Genomic DNA, 10,008 nt, shown 5'->3' with positions numbered 1-10,008 from the left:
TCTATGTCCACTACTTGTGGTCAATTGTACGGAATATGTACTTCACTGTGCAACCTACTAATAAAAGTCTCAATCAATCAATCAATCAATCAATAACACACATCCGGTTGGCAGTTTACACAATAGCGCTACGCTTCACATCCGGTTGAACCAACACAACAAAAAAATCGTTTTACAATAGATCATGCTATTTAGTTATTCCCTGTTATTCTGTGATATTTATAACTGAATACATGTTTTCTGGTAGATTGAAATTAAGTAATGACAGCGGCGATGTGAAGGAGGAAGGAAGACTTTCTCTCTTCGAACAATCTCGTCTTTTTCTTGGGACTAGGTCAGGGGTCGGCAACCTTTACCACTCAAAGAGCCATTTTGACAAGTTTCACAAATTAAAGAAAACAATGGGAGCCACAAAACTCTTTTGAAAATTTAAAATGAAATAACACTGCATACAAAGCTTTTTTTGCTTTGTGCTATGTTTTAACCAGGGGTCTCAGACACACGCCCCGGCCCGCACCTTAATATGAAAATGTAATGTTAGTGCAGCCCGCAGGTTTTAAATGAATGGCGCTTGATAGCATCACACTTGCCAACCCTCCCAATTTTTCCGGGATACTCCCGAATTTCAGGGCGTGATGGCACTGCTTTTAGCGCCCTCTACAGCCTGCTCACACAGCTTAACTGCTCGGCCACATGTCGAATGCAGCTTCTGCTTGCACTCGTAAGTGACAGCAAGGCATACTTGCTCAACAGCCACACAGCTTACACTGACGGTAGACGTATAAAACAACTTTAACACTGTTACGTTACAAATATGCGCCACACTGTGAACCCACACCATAAAAGAATGACAAACACATTTCTGGAGAACATCCGCACTGTAACACAACATAAACACAACAAAACAAATACCCAGAATCCCATGCAGCCCTAACTCTTCCGGTTTACATTATACACCCCTGCTACCACCAAACCCCGCCCACCTCAACCGACGCGCGGAGGGAGGCGGGGGGTGGAAGGGGGTTTGATGTGTGGGGGGTTTGGTGGTAGCGGGGGTGTATAATGTAGACTGGAAGAGTTAGGGCTGCATGGGATTCTGGGTATTTGTTGTGTTGTGTTTATGTTGTGTTACGGTGCGGAGGTTCTCCAGAAATGTGTTTGTCATTCTTTTTTGGTGTGGGTTCACAGTGTGGCGCATATTTGTAACGTAACAGTGTTAAAGTTGTTTTATACGGCCACCGTCAGTGTAAGCTGTGTGGCTGTTGACCAAGTACGCCTTGCTGTCTCCTACGTGTGCAAGTAAAAGCTACATACAACATGTGGCCGGGCTATCATGCTGTCTGTACAGGCTATGGGTGAGGGCCGACATCCGGGCAACTGAGCTACATACGGGTTCTTCGAGCCATAGCAACCAGACAGGCGTTGAAAACAAACCGTTGCCATTACTCTTTAACCTGTCGACCTACGCTGGTTAAACCCGTCATTCTGCCTCCAAAATGCCGAAAAATTGTGTTGTTTTTGGTTGTGCTAACCACAACTGGAAACAGGGAAAACAAAGGTTGTATTTTGTTCTGCCAAAGCGTGATAAAAGCCCACAGAGACGAGACAAATGGCTCGCAGCTTTACACCGGGAAAACGAGGACGGTTCTCACTGGAGTCCCCCAAAGTCCCGGGTCGTGTGTTCGGATCACTTCGTTTCTGGTAAATATAAGGAACAAAAATCCACCTTCTTAACCACAACTTGGCTATACGTCCGTGCTAATGTTGTACTTGTTTAATTTGTACCTTATAACGTTCGACAGCTGAAGTTGTTGTTGAACAAAAATAACATGCGGTATATACTATATAGTCTATAGCCTAGCTAGCTATTTTCGAAAACCGGACAACGAGAGGATACCAAAGGCAGCGTTAAGATGGACACCACCGGGAAAACGTAAGCTAGGGCGGCCAAAGAACACCTGGCGAAGAACAGTTGAAGGGGAGCTGAAAGAGATGAAGCTTACATGGGGCGAGGCACAGAGACGAGCACAGCAGCGAGATGAATGGCGTCGAGTCGTCGAAGCCTTATTTCCCATCCGGGAAGAAGAGGATTAAGTTAAGTAAGTAATATACTATATAGTCGATAGCCTAGCTAGCTATTTTCGAATACCGGTTCCGTTTAAATTTGCACTTAACAGTTGGGTTTTTAAAAACCAATAAACCCTATAATTTTCATGTTGCCATTTAATCAACTTTTCAAGACAGTCGCAAAATGCTGTCTGCAAGACTTTTCAATACAAAGACATATATTTTGTACATTATTCGCCTGCTGTACTGTGCCTTCATAAGGCTACAACTTACAAGGACCGGGCTACTAGGGGTCAGTCTGCTTTCTTTTGGGGTTTTTTGCCGGACATTCCAGTATTATTTAGCCGTAATCTTGGTATTACTTTCCTTATTAGGTTATTTTGCCACCTCCCCCTTCTCTGTTTAAACTCTCCTTTGTTGTATTTAAACAATACATGTAGCCCTCAAGTCTCTCAATATTTTATACACTAACACTTGATCTCGTTGTTGATAACTTCCGCGTCTCTTTCTTAGTAGCGCGCAGGCTAAGCTAACTAGCAAGCTAAGCTAACTAGCAAGCTAAGCTAAGCCTGAGAAGCTTTAAAGTTCACTGAGACGAGTCTGACGCAAATAATACATTTTCGTTTTTTCACACGATATGCGAATAAGTAAAAATGCGTAAATGAAGGATTTAACGCCGACTTCCAAGCCACAACGCTCGTTAAATGCTTTTTCTGTCAATGCTGTGTTCGCTGTGAGCTGGTTTGTTTTCAACGAATTCCCGGTTGCTAGGGGATTGGTAGGCGGAAGTGACGTAGGTCCGCCCTCACCCATAGAGGACAATAAATGCAGTGCCATTAGGGCATGCCCTTAATTAAGTTGTTATGGTGAAAATCGGAGAATATTTGCCCCAGGAGATTTCTAGGAGAGGCACTGAGATCCGTAAGTCTCCTGGGAAAATCGGGAGGGTCGGAAAGTATGCAGCTGAGCCGCATCGTAGTGGTCAAAGAGCCGCATGCGGCTCCGGAGCCGCGGGTTGCGGACCCCTGGACTAGGTTTAATACTGCAGGCATGCCTGCCACTGCCCTCTGCAGCCCACATTGGGTAATTACAGTTCACTACGCAATATTACCATGAATGAATGAATGAAATAAGTTTATTTCGGTCATACAGGGCCGGCCCGTGGCATAGGCCGTATAGGCAAATGCTAAGAGCGCCATCCATCAGGGGGCGCCACGCCAGTGCCACAAATGTTGGAGGGAAAAAAAAAAAAAAAAAAAAAAAAAGTTGGTAATATTATTTCTAAATACATAAAATAATCCCACGTTAATTAAAATGCAAAGTAAAGCCTATATAATAGAAATATTATTTGTTACAACATTACGCCCCCCCTCCCCCGGCACGGTGCGCCTCCTCCCTTCCCGTATATGACTCTTTTTGGACGTCACCACATAAAAAAATCAACATAAGATGTCAAAACGGCCAAAACTGTCAGGTGCCCAGGGAAGAAAAAAGAGAAAAGAAGAGGAGAAACGAGAAAAAGACAGAGGTAGCAGGTAGGTAACGTTAGCCTACATGCAATTATTTGTCTGTTACAGAATGTGATAGTAACCTGGCTTTTTAGCATTAAGCTAATGTTACATGATTCGGCAATTGCTAATCAATAAATAGCTAGTTCTGTTTTAACGTCGGGTTAATATTGTGGAGGGGCTAAATTGTTATGGAAAATAATAATGTAACGTTAGGTAATTACAGTACTCCCTGGTGTACAGTAATTTGTAAGTCATTCTAGTTAATGCAATATTAAAAAGCACAAATAGAGAACTCTGTAGGATCCCTTTTTTGTAATATAGTTGTTAAAGTCATACTGGTTTGATATCTTGTTTTGTGCAGTGCCTTATTTATATTGTATTTTGAATTTATTTTATGCAACTTGTTGACACGTTTTGTTTTGTGTTTATGTATGTAAAAAATATTGTATTTCATATATTCATTTTTTATTATTTGTATTCATTTATTTATCCATATTTTTTTTAATCTTGTTAACTATTCTGATTGTTATTTTGCTTTCTTTAAGTAAAAAAAAAAAAGGTCAAAGACAAAGCTATTCGGTTTCTTGTGAGTATATACACTTCACTGCCGATGTGGGGGGGCGCCACCTAAAATCTTGCCTAGGGCGCCAGATTGGTTAGGGCCGGGCCTGCGGTCATATAATCAACCATAAACCATTAACCATTTTGTGTGACCAGTTTAAGAGTACAGAATTTACATATATAACAATCATACACATTTACACACAAAAGGAAAAGAAAAGAAAAGAAAAAGCATGACCGAAAAAGGAATAGGCTGAAGCCAAAGCTTATATTTGCCTATCCTAAACCTTCACTGAAAATAAGATTACATGGAACATCAATGTTAAAAAAAAAAATCAAAATCAATGGGATGAAAGTAATTGTTACTATATTTTATAATTTTCAATTATTTCACCTTTCAATGTTTTCTTAAACCTTAACAAAGAAGTACATGTCTTCAGCTCATCACTGAGCTTGTTCCACCATTTAACTCCTAAAACTGAAATACATTTGTATTTAATATTCGTTCTTGCTTTACCTATTTCAAAAATCAATATCCCCGTAAATTATAGTTTTCTCCTCTTAATTGAAATAACCTAAGAATACAAGCTGGAAGGCTGTTGTTCTTTACTCGAAACATCATTTCCATTGTTTTTAAAAACACAATATCTGAAAATGTTAACACATTAGAACTTATAAATAATGGATTGGTATGTTCATAGCAGCACGCTTTGTGTATTATTCTAATGACCCTTTTTTGGAGTTTAATTATTGGGTCTATGTTTGTTCTATAAACATTTCCCCAAACTTCAACACAATATGTTAAATATGGAAAAATAAAAGAATAATATAACATATGCAGACATTTCTTATTCAGCATGTGTTATACTTTATAAAGAATGGCAATGGATTTGGATATTTTGCCCTTTATATATTCAATATGCGGTTTCCAACATAATTTATGATCAATTATTATTCCCAAGAATTTAGTTTCATATACTCTATCAATTTCCATCCATCCATCCATTTTCTACCGCTTATTCCCTTCGGGGTCGCGGGGGGCGCTGGAGCCTATCTCAGCTATCAATTTCCACTTAATTTAATTTTACTTTTGCTTCACAATTTGTCCTTGCACCACTAAACACCATAAATTTAGTTTTCTTATCATTTAATGATAACTGATATACCATGCTATGGTATATTCTTTTATAACCTGTTCTGATTGATAGTCCGCAATTGCAGAATGTTTAACAGGCTGAATATTACATTTTATTAACAAGTAGGTAGAGAAGGTTAAAACATTGTTATGCAGAGATAAGAATGCCATTAACTTGCACTACTGTGCAGACGTTTGGGGAAATAATTACATAAGCACACTACATCCACTCATCACACTGCAGAAGAAAGTAATAAGGATCATTCACTGACCACTGCTGTAGGCTACCATTAATTAAAAAAAATAGAACAATGAAATAAACATAGTAATAACATCAAAACGTATACGATAGGAACAATGTAACATTGGAAATGTACAGTCTGTACCTTATATAAATGGTAGTACTACAATAGAAAAATGTACAATATGGATGGATGGAGTGCAATAATGGCAGCAAAAGTACAGTTGAGTTTACAAAAAACTACACCAAGGTCTTTTGATCTTGCACTAGTTATGTAATTTTGTATCATTAATCATGTCAATGAATAAGCGGTAGAAAATGGATGGATGGATGGCATTTTGTAGCCTAAAAAATACACCTTATAGAAAACTCCAATGGCGCAGCAGACACATGACAGTGTTCGTTCAGATCAATAAGGTCATGTCATGTGCACTCATGCACCATACGCGTAAATAAATGGAATGTCAGCGCCCTGATAAAAAGTGTGTGTACTTTGAACGTGTGTGTCACTATGAAAGGAATTTCACTGCCCCGAAGGGTGTTGTATTACAGGAAAGGCTAAATCTACAAATGAAGTGTAAGAAATGGGTTTTGGCTTGAAAGTGGCAGTGTGAGAGTCTGCACGTATGCAACTTGACAGAACCTTGTGCGTGTGCGTGGATGGTCACCTGAAAGGTGTGGTTTGGTACGCGGTCAAGATTATTGTGTGAAAATATTACGGTATTTAAAGTGGATTAAAATCTATGCAAGTAACTTACTGTGATTAATCGTGAATAAATACAATTTAAAAAATCAAGATTCATCTGATTTTAAAAATGTATCATTTGACAGCACTAGTTTAGACAAATCCTTTCCAAGTTTTATATAATTAGCCTTAAAATCGACCAATATATCAAGAAGTAAACCAGTCCAGTGTAGTTTCAACCAGTGTTGGGTTAGTTACTGAAAACCAGTAACTAGTTACAGTTACTAGTTACTTTATTTCAAAAGTAACTCAGTTACTAACTCAGTTACTTACACCAAAAAGTAATGTGTTACTGTGAAAAGTAACTATTTAGTTACTTTTTTTAAAACTTTTTTTAAGGCTCCCATTAATGCATTTTTAGCCTTCATTTCAGTACTGTTATTGCACTGGAGAATAATACAATCTGTTGATCAACTTAAATGCATTTGCACCACTGAACTCTGCTAAGCAATGTGGTCTACATACAACACACAGAGACAAAGATATGTTTCAAAGGGCCAATTTATTTCGGGCCAGAACAAATTGACAAAACTATTTTAAATAGCTGCAACATAACATACATAAGTAACAAACCACATAATAACATGTAACAACATAGCTGTAAACCTGGCTTTACCCAAGGAAGGCACACATGACATGATTATATGTCATGTCACTATATACAGCACACATACTGCTTTACACAAAGCCTAACCAGGCGTTTTTTTCTCTCAAGGAATTGTGAAATAAAATCATGTCTTCAGGAGATCAACACTGTACTGAAGCCCAGAACACTCTACGCATTTCCCCAGTTTTAGTTTAGAGAAAAGGAAAGATTGGCCAGGACCACTAGGATCCCTCTTTATGTTTGCAAACTATATGGTCTATACATTTAGAGTGATGTGATAATCAAACACTATAGAAGTCTAGAATGATAGAGTATATAAGAAAATTCACAGAGTGTGTACCTTCAGTGCTGAATGATGAGCAGATGATGAGCAGAGACAGAGTTTGGAGTGTTTTCTTTAGCTTGCTTTCCATGTCCATCCATCCATCCATCTTCAACCGCTTATCCGGAATCGGGTCGCGGGGACAACAGCTCCAGCAAAGACCCCCAGACTTCCCTCTCCAGAGCAACATTTGCGACTTCCTCCTGGGGAATCCCGAAGCGTTCCCAGGCCAGAGAGGAGATGTAATCCCCCCATCTGGTCCTTGGCCTGCCGGGGGGCCTCCTCCCAGTGGGATGTGCAACGAGGACCTCCCTAGGGAGACGCTCGTGAGGCATCCGCACGAGATGCCCGAACCACCTAAGCTGGCTCCTTTCCAAGCGAAGGAGCAGCGGCTCTACTCCGAGTCTCTCTCGGGTGACTGCACTTCTCACCCTATCTCTAAGGGAGATGCCAGCCACCCTTCTGAGGAAACTCATTTCGGCCGCTTGTATCCGCGATCTTATTCTTTCGGTCATTACCCACACTTCATGACCATAGGTGAGAGTAGGAATGTAGATAGCTCGGTAGACCGAGAGCTTTGCCTTCTGACTCAGCTCCCGTTTCGTCACAACAGTGCGGCAGAGAGACTGCAATACTGCCCCATTTACTGTTTGATGCCCGATATCATGCTAATTAGCTGCCTGAAAGCGGGTGACTCCACTGTAGAAATAGCCTGCATGTCTTCTAGCACATACGCAGCAATGGCTCTATCAATGTTGTCCTGGCTAGCAGTCCCTCCGTTAAAATCCAGCCGCTGTTGCTTAGGTGGAGTTGGAGGTGACGTGTGTCTCTCTTTACTAGCTTTGTCGAAGCATGTTGCTTTTGTAGGTGTTTCAGCAGATTTGAATTGCTGTTTTGGGCAGTAGATGGGATCTTTGATCCAAGACACAACTTATATTTAACTAAAATGTTATTTTCTATGTGCTCGACAAACGAAAAGTAATGAGAATATCTCCATGTTAAGAAACTCGACTCCGGCTCCGCCATGATGTCTTGTTAGTAAACAGACACGCCCCCCCCCCCCCCCCCCCCCGCCCCACACACACAGCGCGCCTCTTGTGACACAGGAAGATTCAGAAGGACGTCACCACAGCTCTCCAATAAAACACACTCAGATCTTCTCAGTTTCTAGCCGATACTATACAAAAAATAGCGTAAAATAACGCAGTAACGCATCATGTACTAACGGTAACTGAGCTACTGAATATAAAAAATAACGCATGAGACTACTAGTTACCGCCGAAAATAACAGCGTTACAGTAAGTTAGTCCCAACACTGGTTTCAACCTACTGTATGTGAAACTGAAAAAGGGTTAATGATAGCCCACCTCATACAAGTATATGTATGCATATATATAAGTATACTTTGCACAGTACATTCTCAGGGGGATTTTCCAATATGTGTAGAGTAAGGAGTCGTCTTAATGAACTGCAAACTCTTTGACCCAAAGAATGTGAGAAGTTACACCATGCTGTTCTTTTGAAATCATTGCAGTTTGGTCCATTTTTTGAACAAATGCAATTATTTTCTCCCTTTTGATAACATGCCTGTGTAACGGAGGTTTGTACGTTGGTAGACCTCCCTCCCTGACAGCTTCAAGAGTGTGCTGACTATCAGAGTGGGTAACCCGGGCTTTTAGCTTGGTGGTAAGCATGCTCGCCTATCATGGGGGAAACTAGGGTTGGCTTCCTTCTCTTAGTGGTGGTAGGAAACAAACACAATGCACAACCGCCACTGTGGTGCCATGATCCGAATAAGAGGTTTAAGGGGGTGAGTGTGATGGTGTGGCACACAACGCAGACCGCTGCACCTGCAGATAAATGCTGACATACGCAACAAGAATTTCAAACGTGTTCAGCGGCATGTCATTAATTTTCTAGCGCTTATCCAATTCAAGGGTATAAATAATTTTGGGCACGGCTGTATATATCTTACGTAGAACCAGCTCCTAATTTGAGTTTTGCCTCACATTGCTATTGTGTTTTTCTTCTGTTGAAATTGTACTTTGACACAAAAAATACAAAAACACAACAAAGATGGCGCTAGTTCTTAGGATGTACATTTACTAGGGCTGTCAAAGTTGACGCGCATGCATCCTGTTTGACCCTCGGTCCATTCCATAGCGTGGGTAAATGTAGCTGAGTTCAGTCCATGGTGAGCCACAAGCGGGGGGAACTAGTGAGCAGAAATGGACAAAGAAAAGTGTACATAATGAAAAGCCCAGGGTCCAAATCCATGCCAAGTCATCCTCCCAACGAGACAAGACTATTTTAACACGTAACCAAAATCAATTCGTAAAGGTTAATACGGTAGATTTGGTCTTTGTTCGGTAAAGTTATGGTACTCCGTACACCAAAGTCAAGTCCAATCAGTACCTTATAAAATGTGAACTTCTGACTCATTGTCACAAATTGTTAATAACCAATGCTGTTTCAGCCGCAACATTAATGTTGCTACAATTACGTGTCTCTCTTCGGCCTACTGCCCTCGGTCATGGCGGCCAATGTAGGCTACATCGACAGCCTCACTAGCAACTTTAATGTTGCCTTGCGCAACATCATTGATGGTATAGCACCGTTGAAACTAAGAAGGCAACTGAGAGACATACGCCTCGTTTCCATAAGAAACCAAAACAATCGTGTAGAGAGCTGGAACGCAAATGGCGTGCGACTATATACACACGGCTTACCTTAGCTAAAACTAATTACTCATATCTGGGACATTTGCTTTGACGTCTGTGCCTAAGAGTGAGCTCCTAAAACATTATTTTGCTTGTTTT

The sequence above is a fragment of the Entelurus aequoreus genome, linkage group LG12, assembly GCF_033978785.1.
Source record: "Entelurus aequoreus isolate RoL-2023_Sb linkage group LG12, RoL_Eaeq_v1.1, whole genome shotgun sequence".
NCBI classification, from domain to species: Eukaryota; Metazoa; Chordata; class Actinopteri; order Syngnathiformes; family Syngnathidae; genus Entelurus; species Entelurus aequoreus.
This window is presented reverse-complemented; position numbering follows the sequence as displayed.